General features: G+C 26.2%; 1 protein-coding gene across 4 annotated transcripts in view; it reads right to left on the bottom strand.

Moving 5' to 3' along the window:
* LOC132940396 (glucose dehydrogenase [FAD, quinone]-like) overlaps nt 1-17,958 on the bottom strand; it is a 25,553-nt gene extending 7,595 nt beyond the window's left edge. Inside the window, exon 1 of one of the 4 annotated variants that reach the window (XM_061007984.1) lies at nt 17,753-17,958. The gene's annotated coding sequence lies outside the window, so the exon portion shown is untranslated. Of the gene's footprint in view, nt 1-14,421; nt 14,503-17,361; nt 17,417-17,752 lie in introns of those variants that run through there. The other 3 variants (XM_061007985.1, XM_061007986.1, XM_061007987.1) reach the window with 3 other exon arrangements.

Genomic DNA, 17,958 nt, shown 5'->3' with positions numbered 1-17,958 from the left:
CCTAACTTCGGTTAGGTTTCAACTTTAAAGTCCTTTTCAAAAGTATTCTTAAACTTAACACCATGGTATACTGGCCACAGTATAAAATATATTATGATGTTTGAAATTTAATAATTTATAAGGCCATAAATCACAATTTTTTTTTCGTGTATATCTAAATGTGAATAAAAATATACCAAATATTTATAAATTTGAAAATTTTGTAGATGATGGAGTTTTATGATTTTTTTTAGCGTTATATTTATTCCGGTATTTAGTCCGGTCTTTAAAAAAACGGACCGTGCAGAGCTTTATTTGCTGATTCATTTGTTACAATATTTCCTTACAACGTTTGGGAAAATAACAAAATACATAGTTAAAAATTAGTTATGAGCCTCTATTTAAAATTGAAGAATTATTTCGAGGAAACCTACATCCTTTTAAAGAAATGTATGAAAATAAGACAAATTATGCAAAATAAATGCATAGTTATTTTGCTTATGGCTTGAATAATATATCAATACAAATTTGCTATTTAGAAGGGTAATATCATGAATACAAATTATATTATACGTACGACATACCACACATTTGGAAAGAATTAAAAACTAAATTTAACAATATGCAAAGACATAAAAACAGTATATTAATTTCATTTATAATTCATAAATTATAATAGATAAGTGTGTACGTTATACGAATGTTATAATTAGCAAAACAATTTAGCAAATATTTATAATATTAATAATATTATGAATGTTTGCTATATTTGTATGCACTATAATATTATTATGTTATATTAGTACATACCGCATAGGTACGTATTAGAATAATATAGATAATTTGTTTGGAGGTCATAAAAAATCACCAATTATAATTTTTTGGCATATTATATAAGGAAACAAAATTAGTAATACCTACTTATGTATTACGTATTTATTTGTTTTCATAATTAACAATATTGAAAAGTAGGTAATAAAAATTCATTTTTGTGAATTATTGAATGAGTTAAATTTAAATTTTGTTCTTACGTTAATGAATTATTCCTATCCATTAAAACTAAACCATAGAAATAGTTCAAAGTGAATTGCGCTGATTGATAATCTCCATAACCTGGTTATATTGTATTATATTTATACAGTGTTTTCGTACAATTACTTTATAACAAGTTATTAGTATAAATAAACTAAAAACGTATCGAGCTTGTTGTCGAATTCGGGATAATATGTTTAAGAGGATGTCAGCGCACTATTTGTTTTCTCTCTCCGACCCACGCGCAACATAAACGCATTTACGCAGAATCGCTTTTTCTATGTTTTAAAGTAATCTTAGAGTAAAATCACCCATTATAAAAAAGATATAGAATAATATTTTTTAGGGAATGACATATCGATTTTTCTAAATATTGTTTCAAAACAATTTAAACATCATTTAAATGTACAACATTTTTTTGTTTATTTTTAAAGTCGAATACAAAGTCAAATAACAATAAAATCTAAAATCGATATGTCATTCCCTCAAAAATATTTTTTTTTTTTATTAATGGGTGATTTTACTCTAAGATTACTTTAAAACATAGAAAAAACGATTCTGCGTAAATGCGTTTTGTCTATGTTGCGCGTGGGTCGGAGAGAGAAAACAAATAGTGCGCTGACATCCTCTTAAGCTATTATAATTTATAGCACATAAGAATTGTTTTATCCAGGGTGACAGGGTGTAACAGAAAGAATTAAAAATTGAAATAACTTATTTTGTTCTAATCTATAGGTTTTGGTTTTTTTTCTTATACCTATATAATTTACAGTCGCTTATGTTACTCGTATAGTATAATATTTTTTAATTAAATTTTTTAATACTTAAAATAAAAAACCTGATTTGTAAATCTGGTTTTCAAAAAAATGTTGATTGTGAAATCATTAATTATAATACAAGTCATGTAGTTTATTTTTTGTAATTTTATGAAATCTCAAAAATGTTACCTATATTATTATACATGTAGCGCAAGAGACAATAAATTATATATAAAAAAAACTTATAAATGAAACAAAAGTATTTTATTTGTCAGTTATTTCTGTAGGTATATAAAATGGACGATTAGTTGATAAGATCTCATGACGATGCCATCAAGAGTGTAGCTAGAAATTTCATCAGGATTCAGGGTGGAGGGGGCAACCAAGTGTATTTTAAAATTGTTACCTCAATTTAAAATGTCGTTAGTTAAAACATTAATATATTTGTTATGATTTTCTATACACGAAAGAATTTTGATTTACGGACATTTCATCAAATTTTTTTAGTTTTTATTTCTATGAATGTCAATAAAATTGTATTAGTTGGGTAAAAAACTTGAAAATTTAATACAAGGCTAATATATTGTTAAAATTATATTTGAAAAATATTAAAAATCCATAGTATGTTTTTTTTGTAACATAATGAAATAACTAAAAAATAAAAATTAGTTATTAGATAGGTAAATTATTAAAATTATTTTAAATATTTACATAGTTACATAAATTATAAATAGTTATATTATTCTTATTACTACAATTCCTACTATCATAAAATAATATAGGTACAATCTAAATCAATAACAATTAATTCCAATTGATTTTTTGGAAAATTAAAATAATAATATTATCATGTAAGTACTAAGTACCTTTAAATATCAATAATATTATTATTGTTAAATTTTAAACTATTTTCAACATGTTCATTTTAAATATTTGGCTTACTTATATAATTTATACTTTCAACAATAATTATACATTTTATAGGAGGGAATTATTATTTGTTCTGCACTTCTGCCCTTTGTGGTAACAAAATCATATTATATTACGCATTTCTACTATTAGTTAATATAATATACTGTGTAAATACCTAAATATTTTATAAATTCTTCTACGTTGCATACCTACATTGTAAGTTGTAATATTAGTTCAGTCTAAGTGAATTATATATAAATAGAGTATAAATTATCATTCGTGTTTCGTGTATACCTACGACCTACCTACATAAATTCGATAATTGCATATTATGTATGATTGAAGCCCAAAGGAAAGAGGTTAGGTAATGAATATAAATAAAAAATTACGAGATCTGTGTCAACTGCAGTTAACTGAATTATTTATAATCTCATGTTTTTCATCGTTAATGTTTATATTATATATTGTTTAATATTATCAATTTATCAGAATTATATACATAGACTCATAATGCAATATTACATGAGTTACTAATGGATCAGACTTAAATCATTTCATTTCCCAAATACTAAATAGTAAGTTAAACTTTTCAACTTTTGTACAACGACACTTTTGGAGGTTGGAGTTTAATCATTAATCTGTATTTTTATAAACTTTCTGTACCTAACATAATTAAATGTTTTCTTTTAAATCCTTCATCTATTAGAGAATATTGATATTGTTTTCTTGTAGATTGCATCGATAACAATATAACATGGTTAATAAATTACATACTGATGAACATAATATTTAGCTATTTACAATAAATTATTTTATAACAACTATTTAGTTTCTATCATTTGAATAGGAATAGGTAAAAAAAATGTACGAATAACGTTAATTCTTTGATCCATCAATTTATTATTTACAGGAAATAATATGATGTGTTTTTAATAATATTTCGACGGATAATTTTACCAGTTCAATTATATGAATTTGGATTATTTCAACGAAACGAACATAATGAAACATTTAGGTACATTATGGATAATATAGACAAACAAACATTTTTACACATTGTTATAAGATATTATGTTTTTTTAGACATTTCGTTTGTTTCATTGTATCTAAAAGTACCAGTTATCTAACAAATTATTTAGCGAATGTCTCTTGGACCCAGATATTTTAATTCCAGTAGGTAACTGAATTAATAAAGGCAGTAAACTATTTAGGCCTTTTTGAATCTGTTTCCTATCGTTTTCTGTATATTATGTAGGTCCCAGATATCAACAACAAACTCTAAAATTAGCGCCTACACAGTGGCGGATCCAGGGCTTAATTTTTGGAGGGGCAAAAGTACAAAAGGTCCAAAATTGGCTACAAAATTGGCTAAACACAGTGTAAAACAAAGAAAAACTACAGCGATTGAGGGGGGAGGGCAAATGCCCCCTTTGCCCTCCCCTGGATCCACTACTGGCCTAACAAGGTATAGCATATAAAATATAATAATATGTTAAAGAAGTTAATAATTTAAAACTATTGTAAATTCGTTTTTAAAATCCGAGAATTTTCCGTACTGCTAGATGCTTCAATATGAACGTGAATGTTCAAATTACGATCGAGCTGCCAAACTCCAAGATAATAAACAAGATCAGTACCTACCACATAATGATTAACTACTAAGTAAACTCTAGAGGAACACCGCTTCTGTAGGACATGTAGAGTGATACTCGATGACATTTGAGTCCAAACCAATATTATCAGTCCAAGCAACTAAATAGTTTAAACCACTGAAATAAACATATTATTTCCAGAACAATTGCCATTAACGATTTCAAATCATCAGTGTAACAAAACTGACAGTTAGGTATGCATAGAATTTTGACACTGTTAACAAATATTGTGAATAACATCGGAGATAGATTTCCTCCCCGAGTGACCTCAGCTGGTACATCGGAGATCTCCGACTTAATACCAATCATTTGTACAAACTGCCTATCATTATTTAAATTAGAGTAGAATTTATTATCTTTATTAGGCTTTCCAAACCTACAACTCATCTGGACTCTCATTAATACAATTCACTATGTCAAACGTTTTCTTTAAGTATGTGTAAATTATACCATAGATAGGTACTTGGTAACCACTTGCAGAAGAATTAAACACAAGTTTTTCGAATTATTATTATTAACAATGTTCAGTGTTCGTCAATATTTATATGATGAGGACCACGCATAAACCCATTTTTTTATATTATCTCAGTCCTTAAATTACATACAAATACAATTTAATTTAGTTTAATTCGTAAATTCGCTTACCGTTGTATATTAGTTATTTCTATTACCTGTCCATATTATTATTTAAATAACTATGAAACGATTATTTAGCGAAGAGCGGATACTTTATGGATGCTTCTATACAAACCTTGTAAATATTTGTTTATGCCAACAAAAATAAACTAGTTTTTGATATTTTTGCAAATGAAACTTATTAAAACACTACTAATATATTGTAATATTATTGTAGGTAAATATTTCGTACATATTCATACACAAACAGAAATTCTAATATTATCTTCGTCCAACTTACGGTTAGGAGCAATGTATACTTTATGGTCTTTGTAAGATTAACATTGTTGGTTGTGGGCTTAAATTAGAGTTATTAATAAGTTATCAAATACATTATAATTAATAATTTTTTTTTTTTATTGTGACAAATGCCTCAGCAACTATGGGCCATTGGGTACAAAAAAATATTACATAGTATTTATATTAATAATAGAAAAGTTACATTAAATATGGTAGGTACATTATACTTATAATATATTATATTAAATTTCTTTATGAAGTTCTGTATCCCTTAGGAATTTGAGAACCCTACCTTTATTTAGTGTTCATAAAAAAACGAGTACGATAGAATAATACAATAATGCCTCAATCTAAAATTTTTCTCGTAATATTAGGAACACTTCTAAAGCAAAATACTCAAATGACATATATACATATCCTACTGCCTACTTGTATTTAATATTTTAAAAATCTGTACAAATATATTATATTGTTTAAACTACGCCACAGTATATAAATAACAAACAAATATTTTTGCTATTTATTTAAATCACGTATTACAGTAAAGAAAAACAAATATTTAATCGAATTATTTAGTATTTGAAAATTAAAAAATTCGCTTTTTACAAAAATGTAGAACATGACGTATAATTGTATTAGAATGTTATTTGTTTTATTTTATGAAATACAGTGTCATATAATAATAACCTTGAACAGTGTCATTAATGTCAATATTATTAAGTAGATAGATGGAAATGGATTATAGTATTTAAATGATGGTCTGGAAATGTTTTGTTTCCAACAGTATTATTCGATATTCGCGGTTTAGTATCGTACCCAGGAGGAAATCACTGGGTGGTTGTGGTGGTTGTGGTGGTGGTGGTGATGGTGATGGTGATAACACCTCGTTTCGAAATGTCATCGAATATTTTTTATTAAACTTGTCAATCAGATCTTCTCAAAAATATTATACCGTTGAATTTTAATTATCGATACATTTGTAAAATTATATTCAGAAATTTAAATTGTCTTTAATACTATAATACAAACAATACTATAGTGAGATACTGTTTGGGTATATTATATATTTTAAACTACCCATGTCGACCATTTATTATAATATATTTTAATATTATTGAATGTCTTGGTAAAATAATATTTTGCATATTATTATTTTCGAAATCAAAGAAAATTATGTTCATTAGTTAGAGTGTTTAGTTGTTGATTTGTATGTTATATTCTATAAAAAAAAAAACAAATATGTAATGCAATAATTACTTTCTAGTTATCAGGGGCAAGGGAAGAGCTAATAATCCAATAATTATTTTTGACTGACCTTAAGACACTATACTAATATAAAACTCACTTTGGTATCACCTAGGTACTGTTTTTAAATGTTAGCAGTTTAGCAATCTCTTCAAGCTTCATTTAAGAAGATTTCAGAATTTTAGTTAATCAATAACCAGTCGCGCATAGTTGCGTATTGGGTTTGTGAGTTCAGCCATCCCCTCCCTAATATTGCATATGAAATATACAATAATTAAATAAATAAATAAATATAATATTAAATACATTTTTTAATGACCTATATACAAAATATCTACAAAAACATTAATGTTACTTGGTGTAAAGAGTGGTCGATGGTTGATGAAAAGAACCTGATTGTATTATAATTTTTTATTTGTGATTTTTATTAATTATGAATTATAATTTATAACCCCTCCCCAATAATTTTTTTATGCTTACTATTACCTATATCTATAACCATGAATTTCATAATTGATTCATTGTACTTAAATTATAATGGTAGGTAATTCGAAATCAAATTCATGATAATCCCTCCTGGCTCTCCTCTCATTGACTACTTACGGAATCGAAATCCGGGGTGTAGTTTAGTTATCTGTAAAATAATAACCTTGCAGTTATTCCGATCAATATCACTTAGAACAATAACCGAATATTTGCCCCCTGGTTCGTAAGTAACCTCACACTACGCAATGACCTTAACATACTCACTATTCTTTGACAAGCCCCAAACACAATTAAAGAAAAATAAACACTCAGATCTGATTATATCTTGATTATATTTTCGCGAATTTTCAAAAATCGTTATGTGTTCCATACAGTTTTTTGATATATATTTTAGATTCTGAGCGGAGTGATGAAGCTATAGTGGTTTCACAATGGTGTTTATTTTATTTTTTCTTATATCATGTATATAAAATTTATATCAAAAGGAGTGCTTCGATTTTAATACATATAGTATTTTATCTAATATCTTTTAGAAAATTGGATCAAGATGGTACTTTAGAAAGGGCATTTTTCGATTTTCTCAATAGTTTTTTAATGCCACGGGATAAAACCACTGACAAATTACGAAAAATCGCTAAAACCAGGATTTCAATTTCTAACGCTTTATTTATCACTATATATTATAACGATAGATACGAATAAAAATTGTCACAAATTTAAAAATATTAATTTAACTTACAGGCTATAATAAATTATAACAATATAAAATACCCAGACTGACAAACCGTCTCCGCTCAGAATAGTTTTTCGTATACAATGATATTATATCATTGAATTCAAAATTAATACAATCCATTATATATTGACCCACTTGTAACCTACTGTACAGCAGAGTGACATCCACTTACCCACTTTTAATTTTTTAGTATAAAAAATGGCACTTTTTAATGTGAATTTTTGGTGTTTCTAGACGCTTTTGAAAACTCCTGGAAATTTTACCACTCAAAAGTACCAACTAAATGAACATTCAGGTTAGGTGAGGTAAGGTGAGGTAAAAGCATGCAACAAATCGTCGTTTTTATGGTTTCGATTAAAGAAATTATATCTTAAAACAAATATGAGAGTTGAATGTATATTTGTAGCTTTTATATGTAGGTACTCAAAACCTACGCTTAATAGATTTTGTAGAAATATTAAATCGTTCTTGGAGATATTAGAAAAGTTTAGAAAGTACTTTGAGCTGATTTTTACCAAGTGCTATATCCAATCCACCACTGGCGAATTATCCAACTCGGTCGAATTATAGATCACAAGTGACATACGCCGACGCCGATTCGCCCGTAAACTGAACTACCTATTACCTATATAACGGTATATTTTATATTTTTTCTCTAATGAAGACTGGTTATACAGCTAAAGATGTGAAGTAAGTTCATCCGAAATTAATAGACTCAAAATCTACTGGATCGTTTACAATGTAAGTTATCTCAATAGTTTCCTAGAGACTTAGAGGTTATTTAATGTTTATAGCTTATGTTTTCAACTCCTATACCTAGATAGCTAACATGATTTTTATCAGCTTACGAAAAAATACATTTTTTTCTTTGTTTATCTAAAATCTAAATGGTTGCCATTGGTTACATATTATATGATTTAATACTTTTATAACTAGAAGAAATATGACGTATTCATTTTATTACAAATATTTTTATAATAATAATATAATTCTGATGTCAAAAAATTCTTTACTTAAATTAAAATCTGAAATTATTTAAATGAATAAGTAGTTTAGGCTATAGATTAGTATTATTTAAATGGCTGAAAGTATATTTTTATTAAATACATTGAAATTATATTAAATATAATTCAAAGAAACATATTTTTAATATAGGTTAACTTTTAGAATGATGTAGGTATACCTATGTGATTTCTTTTGCCATTGCCTTTTGGAGCAGTATTGAGAGTATAAAATATGCTTCAATACACAACTTTAAGTGTGATTTTCAGTAGCAAATTTATGATAATTGGTTCTTTTTTTTATTTTTTTTTTGGTGGGGGGAAGGTCAAAACAAAAACTTAATAAATTAAAACATTTACGCAAAACTAGTTTTCGATTAAATTGATTTTGTTTTTTTTTAAATTTAAAAATGAATAACCATATAGACTTAAAATTTTCTTTGAATATTAAAATTAGTATTTTGAACTTTTTAGACATGATATAATTTTTGCAATATATTTGGCTGATTTTGTACTATTAATAGGTCATCATGATCTAATCATGTCTGTCCTTTGCTGCTTCCTTTAGTAGTTAGAAAGATGTGCAGCCCATCTTCTCCACTATGCCATGGAAATAATTAATTCTAGGTCTTCCTCTAGGTCTTCGTTCATTATTCTTCTTCAAATATGTTTGTAGGTAATCGATTAAAATGTTTTAATGTAATTAAAAGTTTTTTCGATTTATGTATGATACAATTTGAAAATATACTTCGGCATTCTTTACAAATTGTTTTTATAATAATAAAAAAATATCGAAAATACTTAGTCATAATTTTATTTTTATAAGCGTTTGAAGTTGTAATTTCACGATTGACGATTTTTACTTAAACAGTAACTAGACTGTTTAAGATAAAATAACTAATATCTTGTTGTAACTAAAAAAATGTGAATCGTAGGGACTTAAAACTTTTTGCTATTACGTACTTATATTATTATTTTATATAATATCTACACAATTAAATTTTCATTATAATGAAACTACTTAAGTACTTCATTTTATTATACTGATACCGTGATCCTATTCACTCCACACTAAATTACGTCGGCATTGGTTTATAAGTTTTAATAACAATAATATAATATGATATAATTTTATGATAATGATTATATTATAATATATGCACTTATTTGACAAAAATTAGTTCAACATAAAGTTCAATTATAAAATATTATTTGAATAAAGACTGGCACATCGTTCTCGCTTAAAATTATTTTTGTATGTCCCTTATGATTCATCATTGAATTCAAATTTGATACATTTATATTACAGTAATGACAAGAATACTATACTTTACTAATGACAAGAAACATTAAAATTTAAAAGTAGAAACCTACTATATACAGGAGAGCGAATACCTGAGGTTTTTTTATTTTTTATCTAAATAAATTTAAAATATTTTAGACGGAGCAGTGAATTAATTTTTATTTTCTTATGTTCAGACATATTGTGCAGAAAACTATATTATAAAGAAATTTCGTTGTTTACTTATACGTGGATGCTTAAATGGTCCACATACGAAATATATAAGTTCAATTGTAAAATCATAGTTTAACGGTAAATTAATCTACTCATTACAATTTATATTTTAAATTGTATATAATATGTAATTTTCAGTCACGATTTTTGTTTTGTATGAGTAAGACGTGTGTTTACTCTCAAATGCGATCGTGATTCGTGACGTAAGGGCGTATAAATGCATAGCCCATTGTCACATGGCTTTTCCTCACATATAACCTGTAGCCTACTTAAGCATTCGATAAGTGTGTCATAATGATATTTTAACTAGGTACGCGAATAGCGTATAAGCAGATTACACTAACTATTACACAATCAGAAGATCGAAGGATACGAGTGTGGCGTATTGTTGACTCGAAAGAATTCAGGATTTAAAAACTTATGAATCTATTTTTGTCCGATTAAAATATTACCTATACTACCAAACACTTCAGTCGCAATATGGTAGAACTTCAAGTTACAACAAACAAGTATTATAGGTACATTCCAAAAACTCACACTCATTATTATTGATTTTAAAATTGGGTACATTAAGAATCAAAGTAACATGATCTAGAAACAATTAAGGTCTGATTTATAACGAACTCTATAGATAAAACTTTAAAAAATACCAATAATCATTGATGTGAACGTCGTGACGTTTAAAATCATTTATAAATATATATTGCATTCAAAAACAATTTTTTGTTCGGAGCTATTGACTTATTCTCAAAATGGGTTTAACTTAGTAAATACCAACTATACCCTCTTCAAAATAAGAAGCACATAGATTTACGTAACAAAACCGGTTTTGCTCATGGCCGCATATGTGCTTATTTTGAGCAGGGTATAGTAGCTACGTTTCAATGTTTGTTTACATTTTTAAATTATCTACAAAGTTGAACTATCACGAATAAAACCAAAATACTATAGCCATAGTGTGCTAATACGTTTTGGTTTTACGAAAAACCAATGAATGTAAAATTACTTTTCAAAAGTGTTAACTGTGGGAAAAGTGTAACCCACGCAGAGTTAGCCTCACAAAATATAAAAGGCTTAACACTTTCATTGTGTCATCACTTATCAATGTTCCTATATAATTATATTTAAAATAATTCCCATTGTTACAACCCACTATTTCCAAAGTTCGTAAGTGGGCCTGTATGATTCTATAGGGTCAATATAATTAGACAACATAAATAGTATCTATAATAATAGATCCAGTGCGGTAACATACGCCGTTTGTATAGGTATTTGTGAAATAAGAAACAACAACAACTCAGTATAAAATATATTCTATAATAATTTATATAACTATAATATATATATATATATAGTTTAACGTCAACCCAAACTTATAGACTACAAAACTAAGTCTATTCAAAGTTGTGCTTACTGTTAAAATTTAGCATTGTCAATGTCATACCAAACAGCTATAGAACAAATTATTCCTTTTTTCTAATACTAATCGGTACCGACGGTACGTATAGCTGCTATTGATGTGATGAGTATAATATATAGACAATGATAAGTACAACTGGTGATCAGCTACACAACTCTAGTTACTCTGGACTCTCAAGACAGTCGAAACCATTTGACTTATATTCTGGATATTATGAAATTTATATTTTATTCGTTGATATCAATAGGTAATTAGTCGTTAGAACATATTTTAGAACATTTGAACCATATAGGTACGAACTATTTCTATAATATTTCTATGAATAGGTTACCTACTAAATCAAAATTTGTAATTCTTCTCATTTTAATATAGAGACTTTGGTAAAAGTAAGGTACGTACTTCTATAATAAAAACAACAGAAATTCTTTAAGTTTTCCAAAATTCAGACTTTTTTAATTTAATTTACCATACTTACTTGATTGAAAATCAAGAAAGTAAAAATGTACACATATTACACGTAATCATACTATTCACATATTATTTAATTGGGTATAAATGGTTTGCATTATAAGTACATGGATAGGTATCAACGATTTTTTCAAATTTAATTTATTATATTACTTTGTTCAATAATTTTAATTAAATCTGGAATTTGTTGGTGATTTTAGTCCGAACGGGTATCAATGTAGGTACCTTTGTGAAATGTATAAATATATCAAATATCAAATATTGAGTATAATATTCTTATTAGGTACTTATTTCATTCTTCTATTATTAATGATTATGATTTATGTGCCTTATTAGGATAATATCTCCTGTACTGGATTGGCACAGAGGCGGTTCTTCCGTTGCCATCAGGAATCCGTGGTTGATCCTAGTTTGGCCTGTATGTGAAGTCTACAATTTATTACTGTTTATCCTTTATGTTTTCATTTTTAGTGTTGACATCTAAAATCTACTCAGTTACATTTTGATTTCATTTATTTTTGATTAATTTATTTTGTTCTTTAGTTGTTCCAAATATTTTTCCATTTATCTTCAATGATTTATTTAGAGTAATTTTCACATTCTCGTCAGAAATTTGGTCAATAAGTATTTAGTGGAATTTCTGTTATGCAACTTTAAGCTTGTTTGTTCCTTTCATATTTTTTTCGAGTAACATAGTGTCCGTAGTTATTAATTGTTTACCGCGTGGTTAGTCATAAATTCATTTTTATTTAACAGTATTGTAAGTACCTATAATTATCGTTACTACCTAGTATTTACTATTTATCACGTATATTATATAATATTTTGTAATTTAATTTTTATAGCCAATACGAGTATACGACGTACTCACATTTAATTGAATTTACTTTTAGAGGTACCTTAACCCCATAGTAAATCCATATTGTATTGTATACAATAAAATTTAAACCAGGTCGTACGTTCTTTACTATAAATGTCCGATGTTCAATAAACCTAGCAATACTTATGAAATAGGTAAATTACAATTTCAAGTATGATTACTTGCTAAGAAAAGTGTATTATGTATAATTTATATCTAATACTTAGGTACTATCCTAAAGGCCAAGAGTTATCTTAAATTAAAAAAAAAAAACATAAGTTATAAAAACATAGGTAATAATTGAAGTTTCAAATGTACCTATTTATTTTTATGCCTGATTGATTCATCGTCATTATATATCATGTTTTCATCGATTTATTATCTCACATACCATTGATTTGTCAGTTCCTAACTAGCTTTTGTTTACGGAAGTTAATACTATTAAATAGCTTAAAATATATTGCAGGATCTTGGTACCTATTATATTTAATCGCACGCGTATGTAAGTTATTTAATATAAAACATAAAATTGTTATATATAATTATAATATTATAATTGTCACGGCTATGTAATAAATTAAGATGACAGCAATGATGTACATGATAATTATAAATGATGACATTGGAGAAAATTTGAACAATTAACCCGTAGCTAGGTGTATTTATTTTGATGGAAATATTAATAATTACTATTATTGTAATTAAAATAACGTTCGATTTTTATCTTCTATATAAGAACCTACATAAATTGCGTTCATACTTAAATAGGTAGCTATTTTTTACAGTGTGAACCACATTATAATTTAATTTCAAAAACTGTTATAATATTATAATAGTGGTTCCCTGCTCGCTGCTCAGGGCATTCAAACATCCTGAAAGATACTATTGACTACACATCTATTATCACTATTTTAATACCGCTAAGTTTAAGCATTAATTTCACAGTATAATATTATGTATTATTACTTATTAGTCAGTCACCTGATGGTCATGAATTCGTATATATAGAGGTCTAGACAAAACTCACATACTACGCACGATAAACTCCAAGCAAGGACACTTGTTTTGTTGAATATAGATACCTAATATTTTTTCGAACAAACAAACTGTATAATTGCATGTAAACTAAACAAATTATTTAAACATATTATTTTTCACAATAAAATACTTTACTTTGAAATGTAATATGTTTAATTAGAGTTGATTCGAGTTATATAAAAAAAAAAAACAAATAATGCAAATTATTTAAAAATGTTACTATAGAATTAAATGATTGTTAGAGAAGATTTAATTACTGGCCGAAATAATATCCGGGCATCTTCATACAAATATACAATAAAATGATGCATGTAGCAATGTAAATAATTGACTATTGATAAAAATAATTTACGTTTTGAGTCACGAGTCACAGAGTTGTACAGCAATATACGTATTATACGTACCTATACTGAGAATTTTGTTTTTCAAAAATTCATTAACCATGGCTTCTGAATTTAAAGGTACCAGCATTTCACTTTTTGCTGATAATATCCTTTTATACAAATACTGAAAAATCATAAGTCTTAAAATAAGTTTGGTATTATAAAATGTAGGTACTAACTACTAGGTACTGGAAAATATTGGATAGCAATATGATACAACATGTAGTTAGTAGATAATTATTCAAGCAGATATTTACTGAACGAGGTTGTGCAATAGTTGTTGACTGAGATATTATACTTCATATTTACTTGATATTTTTATGGCATAATAATAGGTATTACGAATAATGCGAATAATAATTACAATATTTAGATTTGAATCGCTACTGTAGATGTGCTAATCTGCATTTTCGGTTGGGTTGAATTACAATTTAGTAATGGTTTAGAAATGTATGGGTACAGAATAATTAGGTATTCATAATTATTATTTATTAATTAATGATCAAAGTTGTATATAATACGATTTCATTACTTAAAACAGAAAAATATTCTTTAACTTCAAACAATAATGTTGTGTGCCCCCTTTAATTCGTATTAAAATGTTGTCAACCATGACGATTATCTACTGATAAACATCGGGTGTTTCAATAGTAGTTATCTCCATAATATCTATATAATGCAATTTGTATGCCTTTTACAAAAATTATAGTACAAAATGGGATAAAATGTTAAGATAGTTGTTCAAAAATAAGTTATTGAAAGTAGCCAAAGCTTGCGTAGCTACTTTATTTTTATCAGAATAACGCGTTACTGTAACACAATCTTCAAAACATCGCTTTAAATTTAATTGTAAAGATAAAATAAAATAAAATTCATAACCAATACAAGAAGTACCTAACTATATTTTGTTTGTATAACTGATGTTTATCGGATAACTAATATTAGATTGTGCTATATAATTTGCATCTCAGAAAATTCTGGAAGTATTAATTGGAGTGTAAAAAATGTACTCATTTTGTCATGTAGGTCAAGATCGGCAAAGAGTGTCGTCATACTATTATTATGTATTTTTAATTTTAAAAATATTGAAATCTGGCATTGTGTTTATATGGTTATAAAATTAATATTTTATTGTTAATTAATTAAAATTTTTATCATGCTGTATTAGTTTTTTCATTGTACATTATACGCTCGTTTAATGGCCAAAAATCAATATATTAAAGAAAAATCGAGTGAAAAATAAATCAGAAGCAGAAAAATTCTCAATTCATAAATCTTATTAATTGTTGCAGACGTTGCAGTAACCCTAGTGCTATAAATAGCCAATAACAATAGGTATATTATTTGTTAAATATAATATAGAACAAATATAGAAATGTAATCAAATAATGTTCTAAACATTTATTTTCTACACAATTTTTTTAAAGTTTAAATAACATTCGAAATAACTAATATTAAAATGAAAAAAAACCACTTGTGTCTATAAATATAAATAATAAATAATAATGTACGTAAAATAATAGTACATATTTATATATAAATTTGTTCCACCTAACACTATGTATTTATTAACACCCCAAAAGGTATGTGTAGATTTATAGATGAAAATTATAGAGGAATTACAACGAAAATTTAAAATTTATTAGTCAAATTATTGACATGAATTTTTAAATTTGGTACCTAAATGTACTTATGTGCCTAATCTAATATGAATCGAAAAAAATCAAAATTTACAATTTTATTACTGGAGAAGAGGCAGCGACATACAAGGCTAAGGTTGAAGACATAATTATTCTTACTTGATGGCACTTCAAAGGGGTTGCTAGAACGCGTGATTTTGTTAGGTATCTACTTTTTATTTTATTTTCCCGAGTAACTCGTAGTAGTTTATTGTAAGTACAATTCATTAATTTGTAAATAAATGACACATTGTTATAAACGCAATGACTTAAGGGATGCTACACCTAATTTTCTTGAGATATTAGCGATTGATTGGCCTTTCATATTTAATTTAAATGCTACAAAAAGTAAAAATCACCTTTGTAATTAAAACGTTGAAAAGGAATTCCTACCTATTCCTAATCTATTCAAAATTCTTAATTCTCAATATGCAAAACTCAAATTTTAAATAAATGGTTAGGTTAGATTTTAATAGATGGTTATAAGTATTTTAATATTAGTAATTTAACTTATAGGTACGTATTTAAAGTATTGAGGTATGGAGGGGTATGAAGGTACCTATAAATGTCAGATCACTTCTCCGCTTATTCATATTTTTAAATTCTTATAAGTAAAGACTTCACTTAAAACAGTTAAAACAGCTAAAATATGAAGCTAATACTCCAAACCATAAAATATTCTCATTACCTATATTCTCTAAGAAATTTAAAAATATTCAATTTATATTCTAAAATACTTAAATATGTTTAAATATACAATATTTTAAAATTTTTTTACAGCTTTTTTTAATCAATTAGTGAGGTATATAATATACACTTGCGTTTAAAAACTTAAAAATCTCACAATCTTAATTAAATACTTAATTGCAAAAGTCCATAACAAAATATTTGAACATTTGAATATTTGATAAACAGTAAAAATACATGTTGATCTTATCAGTATGAAAACAACTGCGCCAGAATTGCAGGTTAGCCACAATGTTTAGTGAACGGCATAGCAACTTATGATGAGAAATATTTTAAAAGTTCAAAAAAAACCGTTTCAGGTAGGTCCCGTAATTTAAAATTAATAATAAATTAGTATTTTTTTCTCACAATTTAAAAAAATGCTAAAAGAGCTAAATATTCCGTAACTCATGAATTGAAACTCAGAATTGAACGAATCGCCAACAGTTTTTATTATCATAAGACTGCATAGACTCAGTAAGTCAGTAACGAAATTTAAAGACTTATAAATCTGTCTTTACTTATAAATTATAACTATTTATAACTAATTAATTACCTTGTACGAAATTACACTTTTGCATAATATGTTGTTGAATATTTCAGGAAAAATATTTAATATTATATTATGTGTAAATGAAAAATATTTCTTAAAACGTTAATACTTTTTGAGAAAATTAATTTTACTGGAATCACTTTGTATTTAAATATATATCTATAAATATATATCTCTTCTAAAAATAAAAACATTTGAAATTTAAATTATATACTATATTTTTTACTATATTATTTTTTTTAATGTTATAAGTTCAATATCGTTTTAATGTTTATAATATTTTAATAATAAATAATTGCATGAGACTAAATCAGAAAATCAGGAATGAGTTAAAATAAACTATTGTATAGTATAATAATTTATAAATAGTCTTATAGTACAAAATTGTATTCACCAGTATTGAACAGGCACTCGAAAAAATTGAACATGTACCTACGAGGTATACACAATCACAAACTCACGATATTAATAACTTTATTTTAAACAAAAAATGTTTATTTTGAAAACAAATTTAAATTTCACGTAACTAATGTGTAAACTCAAAAAACACTGTTTTTGATATAAGGTACACAATTACCACTGGTACTTCGACCTACTACT

This window comes from Metopolophium dirhodum, chromosome 3 (assembly GCF_019925205.1).
Source record: "Metopolophium dirhodum isolate CAU chromosome 3, ASM1992520v1, whole genome shotgun sequence".
NCBI classification, from domain to species: domain Eukaryota; kingdom Metazoa; phylum Arthropoda; class Insecta; order Hemiptera; family Aphididae; genus Metopolophium; species Metopolophium dirhodum.
The sequence above is the reverse complement of the archived record's forward strand: the minus strand, read 5'-3'. Positions and strand labels throughout refer to the sequence as shown.